The sequence below is a fragment of the Ipomoea nil genome, unplaced genomic scaffold (assembly GCF_001879475.1).
Source record: "Ipomoea nil cultivar Tokyo-kokei standard unplaced genomic scaffold, Asagao_1.1 scaffold2823, whole genome shotgun sequence".
Classification (NCBI taxonomy): Eukaryota; Viridiplantae; Streptophyta; class Magnoliopsida; order Solanales; family Convolvulaceae; genus Ipomoea; species Ipomoea nil.
The window spans coordinates 392,164-412,447 of NW_017619251.1; the positions used below are offsets into that span (position 1 = coordinate 392,164).

Consider the following 20,284-nt stretch of genomic DNA (forward strand, 5'->3'; position numbering starts at 1 on the left):
TACATATATATATATATATATTTTAATTATTAAAACATACAACATCGGCTATTAACAAATAACCGACGTTGTATGTATATTAAAAAATATTCTGAATACATACGACGTTGGTTATTTATTAATAACCGACGTTGTATGTATTTAATTTTAAAAAAAAAAAATTAACATAAAAAACCGACGTGTTATGTAATTGAAAAATAAAAAAAATAAAAAAAATTATTTAGATCATTGAAAACAATAATAAATAAAAATGAAAATTTAAAAAATCATATGGTTTGGTCGGCTATGTTCAGAGCAACACAACAAAAATTAGATATCAATTTTAAGAGGGCCTACTGCCTAATGACTTATAGTGTGATGAGAATCCACTTGTATCAGAAATTTATATTAACAAACTAATATAACAAAAATTTATTAACAAACTAATATAACAAAAATTTATATTCCTCAACATCATCATCTGATACATGCTTGGGACCAGAATTTTAGGAAGTCTTATTTTATTATATTACATAGTTTAGATATTAATAAATTACTAAATAGTTATTTAGAAACTAATAAATAGTTATTTAGAAATTACTAAATAGTTACTTAACTTATTATTCTTACTCTTTGAATTAATTTAGGTAGTTTAATTATTTAGAAATAAACTAGAAGATTTCAGCAGATTACTTAGCTTATTTAGCCATTCTATGAGTTGTATTTTACCCTATAAAAAGGGAGTATTATTGAGAATAATGCAAGCAGAAATTGAATCCCAAAAAGGGTCTAAGGGAGTTTTGGGTCTCAAGCAAACCCAGTGTTTTCTTCTCTTTATTTTCCAATTGTTATTCTCTATTCAATTTTCCTTATGTTTTCTGGCCCGTGACTGAGAACACAACATCATCACCTCGTTTCCCATCAGAAAGTGATATTTCATCATCCTTCTCAGACTGCTCTTGGTCAGATAAACTCTTTTCCATGATTTCTTCTCGTTTACCTTTAGAAAAATTAGGAACGCTCAATCATATTTTACATTTCAGCTCTGATCAATTAACACCTGCAAGCCAAATAAAGAATGCTAAGGGTGGGGCTTCATCTTCACAGATCACAACCTGTGAATCAGCCAAAGTTACCTCATTAGTACACTGCAGCAGCAAACCAGCTTCTAGATAAGCCACCTGCAACTCTATTCTCAGATTTTGCATAACAAGGGTCTCATCTCCCATAACACGATCAACCACTTGGCAGCTACAAAACTCCACTTAAAAGCTTTGAATTGTAGCTGCAAGCACTCAGACTCAGATCAGATCTTCAATCTTATCACAACGAGTCCACCCAACAAGGTGGACCTCATTATTCCTCCATCTCATACATCTAATCTGCAGAACCTCAAGAAAACCAGAGCTATCCTCTCCCAGGAAGAGATCAAACATCTGGCCAGCAGTCACCTTCCACTAAAAGCTTCAGGTTGCTGCTGTATATGGATTAGATATCAGCTCTCATCATACCAGAGGTCCTTATTCTTCCACCTTCCAGAGATCTCAACCTGCATTTCCATTCCAGTATTCCTCTTGCATAATCAATCAAACCTTAGAGCTTACATGTCCAGCTCTCAGAATCATCAAGCCACAGGGCCACCACATTATTCCTCATTTAAAAAGGAATCTCATTTCCCATTGTGGATCAATCCCTTTTCAGCAACCTCCTCCACCACATATGCTTTAGAGACTGTTGCACAACCTGAGGTAATCTCATTTCTGCTTCAGTTTTTCAATTTCTCAACCATTATCCAGAATACCTCTGATAATCTCATAAGCCACCATCCAGCTATAATACCAACTAAAATTCAAAATAAATTAATAATAATTCGACATATAATACCAATAAACCCTAAAATACAAATGTATCAACATTATTTACTAAAATTAGAAATATAATACCAATAAACCCTAAAATACAAATATATCATCATTATTTACTAAAATTCGAAATAAATTAATAATAATTAAAAAATATAAAACTGAAAATAAAAACTTACCGGCCGGCAGTACGTATTGCGTTGGCAGTGCGGCGGAAGCGGAAGGCGGTGCAGTGCGGCCCTTCGTCGGCGGTGCGGTGCGTCGGCTGCTCGTCTGTGTGTGGCGGAGTAGCGGCGGATGCAGAGCGATGCGGCGGAGACCTAGAAATGAAGGTGCAGTGTGGCGGTGGGCGATGGTAGAGTGACGTCGACGGCTCCTGGCTGTGCGTCGGCGGTGGGGAGAAGGGAGAAGGGCATCGCAGGGTGGGAGAAGGGAGAAGGCTGCGTAGTGATTTGTTTTTAAAAACTATATAACGTCGGCTATTAGGATATAGCCGACGTTATATATGGAATATTTAAAAAAAATAATAAAATAATCTACGACGTCGGCTAAATAGATAGCCGACGTCGTAGTATATTTATTTATTTTATTTATAATGTCGGCTATTTCTTAATAGCCGACGTTATATGTTTTATTTTAAAAAAAAAATACAAAAAGGTTTTAATCTCGGCTATGCATATAGCCGACGTTAAAGACCCGGCGTTATATGCTAATTCTGTAGTAGTGATAAGTGTACTCCAAAAAATCCACAAGACTTTTGGTTTTATTACCAATAAGAAAAATGAGGATTTTGAATGATTAGTAACATCATTTTTAATGTCATTTAAACATATTTGTTGACGGAGGACCAAAAATGGTCATGCCACAATAATGTTAGAACCAACATGGATGCCATGTTAAATGCTATTAATTCTACAACTCCAATATAAGTTGTAGTAGAGCAGGTGATTTTTACACACTGCAAAATCTAAGCTTCTTCTTCTTGAAACCATTCTCTTCTTCTTTCTTTCTATCTGTGTTCTTGCCACGCTCTTGTTCGCTGGGTTCTAAGTTTGGCGGCTCATAACTTAAAACCGTAGTACGTTTTATCTTGGAAAACCTAGGTCGCAATGCTCCTAACACCTTTGGGAGGTGGCAAATAAGGTTTTAAGGAAAGAGGGGGTGCCTTAGGCACACTTCGACCGCAAAGGTCGGGTCTCCTTCCCATGCTCCTATTAAAGTCAGTCGTCTCGCAAAGAGGGGTGCCATATGGTAGCCACTACGCTCCGAGTGGTGCCTCCCTTATTTCTCCATTGTGAGGTGGGGGTCAATCGACCATTGAGAGGTGGGAAGACCGATCGACCACCAAGTGGTGGGATTTTTAGTCAACCACCGCGTGGTAGGAAGACTAGTTGACCAACTAGTGGTGGAAAGGTCAGTTGACTAACGTGTGGTAGGAAGGTCTGTCAACAACAGAGTGGTAGGAAGACTAGTCAACCACCACGTGGTGGGAAGGTTAGTCGACCACCGAGTGGTTGGAAGACTAGACAACCACTGAGCGGTGGGAATGTCAATCAACCACTGCATGGTGGGAAGACTAGTCGACCACCGCATAGTGGGAAGTTAAATCGAACAACGAGTGCTAGGAAGACCAAACGACCATCGAGTGGTGGGAATGTTAGTTGACCACCGCGTGGTGGGAAAACTAGTCGACCACCAAGTGATGGGAAGGTCTGTCGACCACCGCATGGAGGGAAGGTTAGTCGACCACTGAGTGGTGGGAAGACTAGTCGACCAGTGACCACTGAATGGTAGGAATGCTTATCGACCACCGCGTGGTAGGAAGGTTAGTCGACCACCGAATGGTGGGAAGACCAGACGACCACCGAGTGGTGGGAATATTAATCAACCACAAAGTGGTACGAAGACCCGTTGACCACCGCATTGTGAAAAGGTCAATCGACCACCGAGTAGTTGGAAAACTAGGAGATCACAGAGTGGTGAGAATGTCAGTCAAGCACCACATGGTGGGAAAACCAATCGACCACCGAGTGGTGGGAGGATCAATTGACCACTGAGTGGTGGGAAGACTTGTCGACTACCTTGTGGTGGGAAGGTCAGTCGACCACCAAGTGGTGAGAAGATTGGTCGACAACCAAGTGGTAGGAAAACTAGTCGATCATCGAGTGTTGGGAAGACCAATCGACCATCGAGTGGTGGGAAGACCATTTGACCAAAGAGTGATGGGAAAGTGTAACACCCCGTGTTACGGCCTCTAACTCGAACTAATTATTTAATTTCTTACCCTAAAAAGAGAATTAAATTCCATTAATTAACTAGGAAGGGTCCACCATAGACCATGGACCCTTATCCCCAAAACCAATCCCTTAATCCTATAAGAAATAGAATTAGCAAACCCATACCATTCAGACCCTAATTAGGACTCTTAGATATATAAATAGGGACATAGGAGGCACCTAGAAGTCACACCACAATAGATATCACCACACAAGAAGTCCCAAGAATTCTCTTATCACCAACGTAGGAGAAATCAAGAAGAAAAGATCTTAGAGAAAGAACCTTAATAGCCAAGGAATCTAATTAAGGCTAAGAGGTAACCCATGTCTCAACAAAACCTATTTTCCTTGCTATAATCTTCTTCTTTGGCTCATCCTCTATGCTTGTGTCTTGATAAATCTTTTATAATAATTATGATATGATCTTGATGATTGATGAGATGATTTTATGTGTTGATCTTGATAATCTTGATGATTATAAGAGGATCTTGATGATTGTGTGATGTTCTTGATAAATCTTGATGTTTCTTGATATTAAAGATAAACTATGATCTTGATGATTTGAATATGATTAGAGCCCTAGGTTAAATTGGGAATTTTTGTATTGTGATGTTCTTGATACATTTGGGTGGGATTTCGCATGTTCGGGTGTTGATTATGTTTAGAAGTCATGTGAGGATGTGTTCATTATGATTCTTGGTTTTGATCCGCTATTTGACTACGTGGTGTTGTCGTTTATGTTTAAAAGTGTCTAAATATGGTTTCGGATTCCACGAAAGATCTCGGGACCAATATATTGAAAAAGAGTCAGTGGGGGGTAGGGGGACCCGCCACCTACCCGCTGCCCAAATTGGCGTCGCCGGCAGCGGGTAGACGACTGACCGCCAGGCACTCGCTGCCCGGAGACTTGCCACCCGCTGGAATTTTCCCTACCTCGGGATGTTGGCTTCCCCGTTTGATGTTTCCCCAACCCTCGTGGTGTCCCGACGGACTCCGTTTATCGTGCCTAAGTCTAGTTTGATGTTTCGGGTACCGTTTGTAGGATAAAAGAGTCTTGTGTATTGTATGCTAGTTGAATTGGTACCCCGTAACCTAGGTGAAAGATGTATGAACCCCTTAGGACTATTCCTATATGTGGATGACCACGCATAGGTTTCATTATTCGTTTTCTCTCCTCTCCCAATGTGTTAATATGAATTGCATGTGCTTGCTACGTGTTATATGTGCATGGCTCCCCAATATTGGCTGCAGTCAAATTGGTTTTACATGGGTTGCGGTCCACCGATTGAGCTCGTCAACGGTGTGTAAGGCTGTAGTCCACAAAGAGGGCCACAGTCCACCGATTGAGCTCGTCAACGGTGTGTAGGGCTGTGGTCCACTGTTGAGCTCATCAACGGTTTTACAGGGGCTGCGGTCCACCGATTGAGCTCGTCAACGGTGTGTAGGGCTGCAGTGCACAAAGAGGGCCACGGTCCACCGACTCGTCAACGGTGTGTAGGGCTGTGGTCCGCCGTTGAGCTCGTCAACGGTTTTACAGGGGCTGCGGTCCACCGATTGAGCTCGTCAACGGTGTGTAGAGCTACAGTCCACAAAGAGGGCCACGGTCCACCGATTGAGCTCGTCAACGGTGTGTAGGGCTGTGGTCCGCAGTTGAGCTCGTCAACGGTTTAATGAGCTACAGGGCCGTGTTAGCGCTATATCCGCTAACCCTCATGTATGGGCATGCGATTGGTCTTGTGGCGCAATCAAAGTGTGCTTATGTGATAAAGATATTGATTGAAAGATGATATAAATGATATGAAATTAACCTGTGACCTTTGGATATATGATGATGTCTTTATATGTTTGATTATAACTGTTGAATGTGATTGTCCCTACTTGTCGAGTCTATTCTTGGTTTTAAAGCTAGAGTCTCCTAAGTATATATCTTCCTGCTTCAAAATGGTTTTCCTATATATATATATATATATATATATATATATATATATATATATATATATATATATATATATATATATATATATATATATATATATATATATATATATATAGGGACGCACTCAGGTGCGAATAAGTGCCCAGGAAGGAAATGCGAACGAATCAGCGCGCGACACGTGTCCAGATCTAATAAATTAAAAAAAAAAACGCGGTGGCATTTTCGTAAATAATTGAACATCTAGGTGCAAGTAAAATCATTTACAAGTGCATCTACTTTCACCTATTAGTGCATGTAATTTTGCCTTGTTAACATTTACTCCCCTCAACCATTCATTCACCTGAGTGCACCTACTTATACCTACAGGTGCAACTACTTATACCAACCAGGGCAAATACTTATAACAATAGATGCAACTACTTATGACTATATGTGAACTTCGTATTGATGCTCGTTGTAAATTTTACTTGCACCAATAATACATTTTACTTGCAATTCAATATTCAATTATTTCCGAAAATGCCACCGTTTTTTTTTTTTTTTTTTTTTTTTTTTTTTTTTTTTTAAATCAGTGTTTCTCATTGATTAGATCTGGACACGTGGATGGACAGACATTACCGACAATCCCAACACACGAAAGGCCTTTATCGACAAACTTTAAGCTCAAAAGTTAGAAACCGTCTTCTTTCTCTCAAAAACCTCCATCGGCAACGACGAACCCGAAAAAGACACAGAAGAAACTCTCAAAAACACTCTCAAAAAACACACTCCTTTTCTACAACGACCGAAGTTTGTTCGATTTCACTCAAGAATATGGACGAAGAACAAAGCCCAGTCGTTCGTGTGAAAAAACCAACAACTAAACGAGGTAAAAAAGAGCTATTTTTCTTGTTTCTTCTGCATTTCACTTATATTTTTTGCTATAATGCTACAATGTGTAAGCGTCTTTGACAAAATAGTAAAAAAAAATACATTATTTTTGCATATCCAAAACCCTAAGCAACATGTAGACCATCTGATCACTTTGCATGGTACCAAACAATAATATTTTAAGCTATATGCATGCATCTGTGTTTACTGCACTATAAATTTCTGTTCATGCAAGTATTTTAAGCTATATTTGCAAGTACTCCTCTGATATTGTGCACCTAATTTTGTGTTCCTATTCTGTCAGTTAGTATGTATTCTGCAACAATTTTGATGTATTCTATGTTTAGATTTCAACTTCAGTGCGACTAAATGTTAAATAATGATCTCTGTTTTTTCCCTTAATTGTCATTTAAAACAAAGTTATGTTCTCTTGTTTCTTCTGCATTTTACTTCTAATTATTGCTATATGCTACAATGTGTAGGTGTCTTTGACAAAATAGTTAAAAAAATACACTATTTTTGCCTATCCAAGGCCCTAAGCAACATGTAGACCATCTGATCACTTTGCATGGTACCAAACAATAATATTTTAAGCTATATGCATGCATCTGTGTTTACTGCACTATAAATTTCTGTTCATGCAAGTATTTTAAGCTATATTTGCAAGTACTCCTCTGATATTGTGCACCTAATTTTGTGTTCCAATTCTGTTAGTTAGTATGTATTCTGCAACAATTTTGATGTATTCTTATGTTTAGATTTCGACTTCAGTGCGACTAAATGTTAAATAATGTTCTCTGTTTTTGCCCTTAATTGTCATTTAAAACAAAGTTATGTTCTCTTGTTTCTTCTGCATTTTACTTCTAATTATTGCTATAATGCTACAATGTGTAGGTGTCTTTGACAAAATAGTTAAAAAAAATACACTATTTTTGCCTATCTAAGGCCCTAAGCAACTGTAGACCATCTGATCACTTTGCATGGTACCAAACAATAATATTTTAAGCTATATGCATGCATCTGTGTTTACTGCACTATAAATTTCTGTTCACGCAAGCATTTTAAGCTATATTTGCAAGTACTCCTCTAATATTGTGCACCTAAAGTTGTGTACATATCCTATCAGTTAATATGTATCATGCAACAATTTTGATGTATTCTTGTGTTTAGATTTCAACATAAGTGCAACTAAATGTTAGATAATGCTCTCTCATTTTGCAGTCTGCCTTGATTGTCATTTAAAATAATTCTACAACAACTTCACTCTACTGATGCATCTAGATGACAATATACATGCACCTACTATAACACAATTTACCTTTTAAATTACTTTAGTTTATATATGAGATTAACCTTTTTTTTTTTATTTGAAAAATAACTCTCACAGGACAAAAAAGATACAAAGAAGGCTCCAGGAAGTCTAAACGACATGCTAAAAAATTAAAGAAATCAACTGAACATATGGTAATTGATGACTCACCTGAAGAGTGCACCCCTGAAGAACCCCAACCGGGAGAACCTGATCAAGAAGAACCCCAGCCGAAAGAAACTAATCAAGAAGAGCCCCAACCTACGGAATCTGAGCAATCTGAACATGAAGAACCAGAACAATCCGAACCAGAAGAACTACAATGTGCAGAATCTGAACAGGAACAATCCCAAGCTGAAGAACAAGAACAAGAAGAATCCCAAAATGAACACAATGAATCCACAGAGGGGTCTGATGATGAAGAAACCAAACTTGTTCAAGAAACAAACACACAAGCAGAAGAAAAAACATACAACGCTGTTTCTTACCCATCCTTAACAGCAAGAGCAACCCCATACCAACTTATAAAAGCTTTTGAGAAATTCACCGATCAACAATGGCAGAGTGTAAGACAGATGGGGTTTGAGCACCTACATCATCAACACATTTCAAAAGTCCCTGGCAAAATGGGATGGTGGCTTGTAAACAACTATGACCCACGCAGCTCTTGTTTACGTGTGAGGGATGGAAAGGAGCTGCACATCACAGTTAAGGATGTAGCCCAAGCACTGGGGTTTCCTAATGGAAGAATCAAAATTGAGAGAAGATGTAAAGAAGATGACAATAACACCTTACTTGAGGAATGGAAGAAAGTGTTGGCCAGAAAAGATTTGAATATAACACCTCAGAAGTTGTGTGCAACAATGCTAGCTTGCAAGAGTGGCGGGGAATGGTTCAAACGTCATCTTGCCATACTGATAACAACAATGTTTGTAAAGGGCAGTACAACTGGCTATGTCAACACACACCTGATAAAGAATTTTGCAAATGTGGATGACATTAGTAAGCTCAATTGGTGTGAGTATCTACTCAGCGCATTGGTCAGCAGCAAAATTGCATGGGCCAAAAATACATCACAAAAGTTCACTGGGTCTATACTATTCCTGGCGGTAAGTGTCTTTATGAACGAGACACACAACTACGAGTGATTACTAAAGCAAAACTAAGCATTGTTTTATATATTTTGTAGGTTTTTTATGTTGACAGAGTTGTGCTTTACAACAGAACAGTACCTAGGGCATTGCCAACATTCAAAGGATGGGACACGCGTCTACTGAACCAGAGGGAAAAGACTGAGATTAGTTTGGGTGGCTTCAGCTACGGCTACATTGATGAGGCACAAGGAGAAGTCCTGCAACTGACAGACACAAACAAATCCCAAGATGATGATCAAGACCAGCAGGTAAATATCAATAATCTTATGTTATGCAACTAGATTAAATTATATGTGTATGAAGTTATATGTATTAGTGCACATATAATTTTGTAACAAAAAAAAAGTAATAAACGGTTAACTAGTTGATTAAATACATCCCTATACATGGTTAATACTTCTTGTGTGCATAAATCATACATACCACATCAATATAATGTTTGAACAATATTAAAATGTTAATAATACATTGTGTGTAATAAATTTATTTTGTATATGCATGTACACCCTAGAATTTGTGCACTCAGAGTATTAACACATGCTTTTACTAACTGCAAAAAAAAAAAAAAAAAAAAAAAAAAGAGTTATATGCACAGGTTTGCCAAAAAGATAAAACTTCTAGCAAAAACAATGCTTGAAGTAATGTAAATGGCGCAAGAGGCACCTGAGCATACAGATGAAGATGAGAACTTCAAGCAAATGGTGGAATCTGCACAGAAACTGCTTGGAATTCCAAACCCTGATGTTACATTGACCCAACAAAATGAAGAGTTCTGGAACAACCCAGAGTTCATTGCTGCATTTGATGCAATTGATGATGCAATCACCAGAAGAGAGCAGTGCAGGAACAAGGTAGCAGAGGGACCAAGTTTCAGCTTGGGGCTGACTCAAGAAGAGATTGAAAATGCAATTCGAAATGTCACAAGGACTGTAGCAGATTCAAGCTTTAAAACACCTCTTAACCCTTCACCTGATGAGGCAACACCAGACCAAGATACAAGACAGGAACAAACAGAAGAGCAAACACAGATGACTGTTGATGAGGTAATGAAACTTTAAAAACTTACTTGCATTATTACAATATACTACTTGCACTTTGTGATCAAAGTAGTTGCACTGTATCATTATAGATTCTGCCTGAACAACCACAACCACAACCACAACAGGAAGAGCCAGCAGTGGCAGTTTATTAGAATGTACCAAAACAACCTCAGGCACTGCAACCAAGGGCTGAGAAGCGGCAAGTGAAAATCACCAATCCATTGAAGTCTCCGTACTTGACAAGAACAGTTGATGTTCACCGAGCATGGAATAACAATGAAAAAATGATTGCCAAATGGGTTCTACATAATCCCAATGTTGAACCGTAAGACTATATAACTAACAATGTTGGTCCATCAATATATTAAAGTCTCTACTGTCTTTGCTTACTATTACTATTACTATTACTATTACTATTACTATTACTATTACTACTATTACTATTACTATTACTATTACTATTACTATTACTATTACTATTACTATTACTATTACTATTACTATTACTATTACTATTACTATTACTATTACTATTACTATTACTATTACTATTACTATTACTATTACTATTACTATTACTATTACTATTACTATTACTATTACTATTACTATTACTATTACTATTACTATTACTATTACTATTACTATTACTATTACTATTACTATTACTATTACTATTATATTACTATTACTATTACTATTACTATTACTATTACTATTACTATTACTATTACTATTATTACTATTACTATTACTATTACTATTACTATTACTATTACTATTACTATTACTATTACTATTACTATTACTATTACTATATTACTATTACTATTACTATTACTATTACTATTACTATTACTATTACTATTACTATTACTATTATTACTATTACTATTACTATTACTATTACTATTACTATTACTATTACTATTACTATTACTATTACTATTACTATTACTTATTACTATTACTATTACTATTACTATTACTATTACTATTACTATTACTATTACTATTACTATTACTATTACTATTACTATTACTATTACTATTACTATTACTATTACTATTACTATTTACTATTACTATTACTATTACTATTACTATTACTATTACTATTACTATTACTATTACTATTACTAATTACTATTACTATTACTATTACTATTACTATTACTATTACTATTACTATTACTATTACTATTACTATTACTATTACTATTACTATTACTATTACTATTACTATTACTATTACTATTACTATTACTATTACTATTACTATTACTATTACTATTACTATTACTATTACTATTACTATTACTATTACTATTATTACTATTACTATTACTATTACTATTACTATTACTATTACTATTACTATTACTATTACTATTACTATTACTATTACTATTACTATTACTAATTACTATTACTATTACTATTACTATTACTATTACTATTACTATTACTATTACTATTACTATTACTATTACTATTACTATTACTATTACTATTACTATTACTATTACTATTACTATTACTATTACTATATTACTATTACTATTACTATTACTATTACTATTACTATTACTATTACTATTACTATTTTACTATTACTATTACTATTACTATTACTATTACTATTACTATTTTACTATTACTATTACTATTTTATTACTATTACTATTTACTATTACTATTACTATTACTATTACTATTATATTACTATTACTATTACTATTACTATTACTATTACTATTACTATTACTATTACTATTACTATTACTATTACTATTACTATTACTATTATTTACTATTTACTATTACTATTACTATTACTATTACTATTACTATTACTATTACTATTACTATTACTATTACTATTACTATTACTATTACTATTACTATTACTATTACTATTACTATTACTATTACTATTACTATTACTATTACTACTATTATTACTATTATTACTATTATTACTATTATTACTATTATTACTATTATTATTATTATTTACAAACAGAACAAAAGAGATTTTCAAATATGGTGATAAGGCAATCATATGGGATGACATGTTATCCATGGCCATTGATAAGGAGATTAAGGTTGGAGTCGTAGATGCCTGGTCTACAATTCTAAACTATAAAGAAAGGGCCCGTAGCAATACCTCACCTTGCAGATTTTTTGCAACAACATTCGTATGCGTAAGTTTTACTACAACTATAATAACCTTACATATAAAAAAAAATTTGTAAAATGCACCCTAACATCTACATTTATTGCAGCTTTTCACGATTGTAGCCCCCTACGGTGACCATGCATTGAGGTTTAGAAGATTTTCAGAGAGATTGGATGGTGAAATTGGAGTGACAGAAGGATTAAGCCTTGAAAATATTGAGTTGGTAAGCTACACACTATATACGCAATTGTACAAATAACTTATATCAATATTGCAATAAACTATATCTATTTGTGCAACTAAACTACTAATTCTATGCTTTCAAACAGTTTATGTGACACCCCAAAAATCCACATTCAATCCAGGGATTAATTGAGTAATTAATCCTAATTCAATTGAGGAATTAATTCCTAAAATCCTGATTTTTAATACTCAAGGACTAGTATTTGACTAGTCAACCTTAAAGTTGTGTTGTACCTTGAGCTTTGGGGGGAGTTCCCTTGTTCCTTACACTTTCTAAAGGTTAGTAAGGGTATTCTTGACTTTTCACCAAGAGTTAGTATTGTAACCTAACCTAGAAGACTTCTTCATTTCATTCCTTACAATTCTTAGAAATTAGCTCCACCTTCTCTCTAGAAAAGAAGTGTAGCTTATTCTCCAAGCCAAGTTGAGACCCTTGTCAAGATTCCAAGATTTGCTTCCAAGATTCAACCTTTCACCTATTTGGGCATCTAGGAGGGTAAGATCTAAGTCCATCTTGTGTTTTTGGTTCTATCTTAGCTGTCTTTTTCTTAAAGGTAGGATCTTTATGATCTTTTGGTTTAATCTTGAAGTGGGTTTGGAAAGTAAGCCTTGTGGGGAGCTTGTTGTGGTGTAAAGTGAAGTCTTTTGGTCTACAAGAGGTAACACATGCTCTACAAAACCTATTTTGCTTACCTATATGTGATTCCTTGGATTCTACTTGTGTTTTGCTATGAAATGTGAGGGTTTATGCATTTGTCTTGTGATATTGCATATCTAGAGCTTGTGTTTAGGGTTCCTTTGTGCCATTGCTAGGAATTTTCCATGATTCAAGTCATTTTGTTGTGTTGGGTGAGATTTGGCATGTTTTGGACTTGATTATGTGTTTGGAGAAGAAAATCCCCGAAGGGATCTTTTTGCACAGGAGTATGTACCCGCGGGCGGAACGGCGGGGAGAGCCCTACCCACCGCCCACCCGCCGGTACATAGGCTTGTGGGTAGTGTACCCGCGGGCGGAACCACAGGTAGGGGCCTACCCGTGGGTCCACCCGCGGGGAACACAATGGTGTTGAGATGGGATTTGTTCCCTGTGATTCGTTTGACTCGGTATTTGGTCTTTTGACTTCCCGTTGTTCTTTTGTGGAACTATTTGAGTGTATTCTTGATGTTTCGTATGTCTATGGTGAGCTGTCGTAGGCTCCCAAATTAAAACCTTACAAACGTAGTAGCGGGAGTAAGGATCGATCCCACGAGGAGTAACTAGTTTAATGTATGTGTTCAAATTAAAGTAAAGGGGTTTTTGGTATGAAGGTGATAATCAAAGAAAATAAACGAATAAAGCAATGAAAACAATATATTGAAAACACTTATAATAAGAAACCTTGGTTAGTAAAGATCCACCACCGGAATTCAATACTGATCATTGATTAATAAAGTAATTAATATGCAATTGAATATTTGTCGTGAAATTATTTCATTTTTGTTTTCCCTTAGTTGTAGGTAAATAAAGCACAAGCGGTTTAATTACCCCTAACTACTAAATAATCTAAGACAAGCGCTATAGATTTAATTTAATAGCAGCAATAGGAACTAGGAAAACCGAAAAACTAAATAACACAAGCACAAGCGGTTGCATTTAATTTAGGAAAATATTCTACCTGAGACCAATTATCACTAAGCCGTCAATAATTAACCTCAGTTGCTACTGAATATTAGAATAATTTGTAGCAAAACATTAACTAATATAGCAAATAATTATATCAAATAAATAACTAGTAGGCCTCCCCAGCAATTAAATGATACAACTATTCAAATAACTTAGAAGAATATTTAATACCCAAATGCATAAAAATTATACAATAAAAATAAATAAATAATCTTACAGCATAATCAATTTCGAGGCTTCAATTCACTAAACCAAGCTAAAGAAATTAGCAACGAATGGACATTGATAATAACTTTATAGAATAATCGAGAGGGGAAGAATGAACATTTTACAATAGGAAACTTCTACTATTTATAGTATTCTTAAAATAGACTCAATGAACCTCTACCACCTATTTTCCTACTTTTGTGCCTCACGTCCTGAAGTCGACATTGTTCCGTTAATTTTGTTCTCTGTAAATATTTGCGCTGAAGTTGATGTTTTCCGCTGCTACACGAACATGTACGAAGAAAAGAAGCAAAGCAATAATGTTAATAATAAAAGTCCTTCACCATATTTTGTTTCTTTTGTCTTAGGGTAAGAATTGGACCAAAATAATATTAAAATAATATATGTATATACAATGCATATATATATGTATAAACTAGTACGGTACGTAGTAATGTAGTATGTATTCTTATATATTATATATAAAAAGAATTAATTATAAGATAATATTAAATAACTAATGCAAAATTATTATAAAGATGTACCTAAAATATGAGTGTAAAATATGCCTATCAGTCTAGAACTATATGGTAGGTATTCATGTAGGACTTTGGTGTCTTGAATCGTGCTAAGTGTTCAACATTGTGTTTCGTTGGACCAAGAGGTGTCTTGTGTGTTCCTCAGAACTATCTTGAGTTTCTCCGTTGTTAAGCATGCTAGTTTATTGTCTTAATGCTAGCGTGTGTGTTGTTTGTACCTTACGTTTGGTTGATGATAACTTGTGTTATTCATTGTTGATGTGTTGGGCTATGACCCGTTCCTTGATTGAGTATGTTTCATACCTTCGTTGTGATCCGTTGTTTGACTCCTGTTGAGTTGTGGTGCGTGTGTGGCTTTACCTGGATTGCACGATTAGTGGTATGAGACACTAGTCACCAAGGTATTGCAGCGGTCCTCGTGGTGGCCGTGACGTGATTATGGAGTTGTGGCCTTTGTGTAAGGTTCACGTTTTTGGGGGATAATATGTGTTATCTGGGCATGTGTTTCCGTGTACGGTACCTTGTGTACTATGAATTGGTGGCCTCGTTGGTGGTCGTTGGTGGGGGACGACGGTCCCGGGGGAATAAGGTTGGACTAAGAAGTACAGGGGTCCTGGAGGTAATGGTTGGAAGAAGATATAAGGTTGGGGGTAGCCATAAGGTTGGAACAGGGCATAAGGAAGGCATTTCAACTCGTGATGGGTGATGTTGCGTGGGATTGTAAAGCCGGTGTTGTGTGTTCTTCTCTCGTGACGTGTGTAGTCACAGAGGCATGTGTTGCTTTGGCATGTGTTGCCGTTGGGTGAGTCTTTATCCTTCGCGTTGTGGTTAGCCTTTGTGGTTTGGGATGTCTTCCCGTGTTATCCTTGTGAGTGATGAGTCTTGTGTTGACTGTTGATCTTGGTTTTGACTTATATATATGTATTCCGTTTCGAAAATGGTTTTACATCTTATATCTATTTATGTATGATACTTAACGGTATTGGTGGGTTACCAGAATTATCGCTGACCGGGCGTCGTCCCAATGTTTATCTTTGTATCTTTCAGGTGATGTCTAGACGAGCGCGATGTTATAGGCCGGTAGTCTAGTATCTTTAACTTTGTTTTGTGGCCTGTGTGCCGTTGTAGTGTTAGACTGTTACCTTTTGGGATAGATGTATACACTTGCAGATTGATCGCCGTAGCGTTTACCGTGTTTGGTAGACGTGGCATAACACCCCGTTTGGATTTCTTCTATCCAGTTTTCGTTTTATCTTCCGCTGTGCTAGTTTTGTTGTATGATCTGCAGGTGTTAAGGCCTTTTATATAGGTCATGTTTGGGGGGTGTTACAGTTTATGTTCCCCATTGTACATGCTGAGCACTACTATGTCCTCAGCATAAATTTCAAAAATAAAAGATTTGACATCTTGGACAATTTATCAGTTGAAGGCCCAAAGTATGCAGATATCCCACAATCACTGGTAAAGTTACTCAACCAATTTCATAAAATTTAATGCTTTTAACATTGATAGTTTGTATACTAACAATTACAAGTAATACAGACAAACATGCTGGCAGAGTACTTCTAATCCAAAAATGATGATGCAAAAAGCAAACTTGTACGGGGACTAACACCATAAAGACTTGAAATGAGCTGGAGAGTTGATGAGAACAAAGTTGACTGTGGTGTGTTCGCTATGCGACACATGGAGACATATATGGGGAAAGGTGTGAGGGGTTGGGACTGTGGGATTGAAAAAGGAAATCGAGAACACCTAAACAACTTGCAGGTGAAGTACCTTGCAGAGATCGTGAATGGCCCAGCCAATGAACAGCGAGAGGAATGCATGAAGCTTGCCAGAAATTTCCAGAAGGCCTCAAAGTAAAAGAAGTGATTGACACCTAATTGTTTTTTTTTTTCTATGTGAACGTCTGTGAATGTGTTTTTGGTGCAGGCAACTAAATCTTTAAACAAACCAATTTTTGAGTTGCCTTTGAATTTAGTAACTACTTTTGGAATGTTGACTATATGAAGTCAAACTTGTGTGCAAGTACTAGTAGCATAAGTGCTTGTACTCTACTGTAAGGCATATCTAGTAACCTAGTTGTGGGAGGAATGCACCCAATTATACTTGTAACTTGTAAGCGCATATAGTTGATATACTGGTGCACCTAACATTTACTGTCAGATCAATGCAATCACCTTTTGTTATAAATGCATGTAATTGTTTATATTAACGCAATTAGATCTGCTATATTTCCATATATGCTAAAACTACTTCCATTTCTCTATTAAGCCACATGTACAACACATCTTCCTTGTTAAAGCAAATAATTTTTCCTACAAGTGCAATTAAATATGCTTTTAATTGCATACAATATAATACACTATTAATAATCATATTTTTATATGAAAGTGCACAAATAAACTCTGCAACCGTTTTTCTTAGTAAATGCATTTAATTGTTTATATTATAACAATTATACTTGTAATCAACTTTCATGTAATCTTCACAAGTAATCATGCAACAATTAGTGCATGTAATCTGCAATAAAACTGCATGTAATCTTCTATATTAGTGCAACAACAATACACAACATCCTAACACGAGATATCAACACTGGATTATTCCATCTAAGCTAAGAACTACTTCCATAACTACTAAACCAACATTATAAAGAATCCCTCGTAGTCATATTTTGACAACAAAAAATGTAAATACAATTGTATCTAGAGTATCTATAAACTGCACACCTTATCCTTCGTTTTCCTCAACACACAATTCCTACTATCATGATTAGGTTTGTTGCAAGTCTTGCAAGTCCTCTCCTTCTTACTTTGTTCAATGGTAATCTCCTTGCAACCTTTAATGCGCCTACCACTACCCTTGTTCTTTGCTTTGTTTGGTGGAAGAATGGAAACTTCGGAAGGGACTGAAGAACCACATATTGACTCGATGACTGACCTCTTATCAACAGCAGAAGAACAGCCACCCTTATCAGCCAAAAACATATTCTTGTGGTCCTTATGATCTGGGAAAACACTTTCAAACGATCAATGTCAGACTGAACCATACTAACACAGCTTTGAATATCAAACCACACATTTTTCAATATCACCAACTTCTCATCAACACCTCCACATTGATCAACAACAACACCATCAATATCAAAAGTTTGACCCAATGATGCACTCTTGGTCCACCGATTAACTACATAGACCAATGGAATTGAATCCAAGCTCAAATCTTTGAAAACTACAAAAATATGCCTACAAAGCAACCCTACCCTTTCAAACAGTTTACATCCACATGAAGCTTTTACTTCAGCAACATTATGCACCACCCTAAACACTCGGTCATTTTCGTCTTTAATATCATAATACAAGACCCCTTGGTCATCCCGAATATTTAGAACTCGACAGCTAAAACATGCTGCACAAATCTCAGCTTGCACCAAATAAAAAAATGTAAGAGTATACACATATGCAGCATGTTTCTCCATAGACAGTGGTGTCTTCAAATCTGGAAAGCATGCCTCCGAGTCATTGTTGAGTTTATTAATAGAATAGCGTTGACTATCAATCGCACGATCAAAATGCATAAAAAATTCAACCAGGTTGGACTGAGGAGTAGTAAAAGAACCAAACAAACTATTCTCACTCTCCGAGAAGTAGTCCTAATTAAACCATTCATACTAACATCAATAAAGTATGCAGGAACCCAAAGATGACGAAGATCATACATCTTGACAAACCAACTATGCTCCAACAACCCAAACTCCTCCATGACAACATTCCATTGATAATCAAATTCAGCTGGATCCAAATAATGACTCCATACAACAGAATTCAACTTTGACCTAAAAGTCTCATTTTTACTCAATGAAGGGCCAACCTTATCTCCTACCTTAAACATAATGTGCCACATGCAAAACCTATGCTTAGCTTCCTTGAACACACATGAAAATGCAACCCACATTGCTGGATCTTGATTAGTAACAACCAATACTGGCTAACTACCCATCGCTTCCTTAAATTTCTCAAACAACCACACATATGACTCAATATCCTCTTTTGTCAACAACCCAGCCCCAAAAGTAATAGAATTTTTATGGTTATTAACACCAGTAAATGGTGTAAACACCATATCATACCTAGAAAAAAAATGTAAATTTTGTCAGAGAGTACATGCGCATTTAGTGTAGACTAGTTGCACCTATAAACATATATACTTGCATTATGACAAAAAATATGACCAATAACACAACAGAATATAAAACTTATGCCCTACACTACCAAAACTAACCTGTTTGTCTGATATGTTGCATCAAATGACACAACGTCACCAAAAAGTTTAAAATTCTTCCTAGAAACCGCATCAGCCCAAAAAAATCTGGATAAGTGGTCATACTCATCAACATCAAATGCAAAAAGCAAAGCTGGACATACTTCTTTTTTTTTTTTTTTTAAAGAAATTAGTCACAATCATCTGAGCATCAATCCCAGCAGAAAATGCGTCCACATCCCTTTTAATATTCCGAAATTCCAAACTTGTTGCACCAACATTTGCCAACCCACGACACATCTCACCACACAACCGAAAACTCTGCACTGGCCCAATGTTCACTTTTCCACAATCAGCAACGAACCTCATATGACCAGGTCCAACCTTTCTATTCATCTTCAGAAACTGTTTTGACATTACTGATGTCAATGAATGGTTATGACGCTCTTCAAACCTGTGAATAACATAAGTGCCATCACCTCCATATCTAAAAATAGCACAAGCCCCACACCCAACCTTATTTGAAAATCTCCTCCTCTTTTTAACCGAAGACTCCGCATCACCATCCAATTCTGCTACTGACGATTTATCCCTACAAACAACGTGCTTATGGCCCTCTCGATTACAAAGAACATACCTCCAAACAATGGTCCCATCAGCACATTTTGACAAGTGACTTAGTCGAATATCAAACCCAACAATCGATGCATATTTAGTATAAAATGCAACCCCAGTATCCAAATCAGGAAAAACCTTCC

The 20,284-nt window shown here is 36.1% G+C and overlaps 1 protein-coding gene and 1 long non-coding RNA gene across 2 annotated transcripts in view; one reads left to right on the forward strand and one right to left on the reverse strand.

Annotated features, from left to right (window-relative positions):
* LOC109158606 (protein SRG1-like) overlaps nt 1-20,284 on the forward strand; it is a 69,583-nt gene that overhangs the window by 8,261 nt on the left and 41,038 nt on the right. The window lies entirely within an intron of this gene.
* The window catches only part of LOC109158608, a 32,844-nt gene that overhangs the window by 8,117 nt on the left and 4,443 nt on the right, over nt 1-20,284 (reverse strand). The window contains exons 3-4 of the long non-coding RNA XR_002050418.1: nt 13,545-13,557; nt 877-979 (exon numbers count right to left, since the gene is read on the reverse strand). This is a non-coding gene — a long non-coding RNA (uncharacterized LOC109158608). The remainder of the gene's footprint in view (nt 1-876; nt 980-13,544; nt 13,558-20,284) is intronic.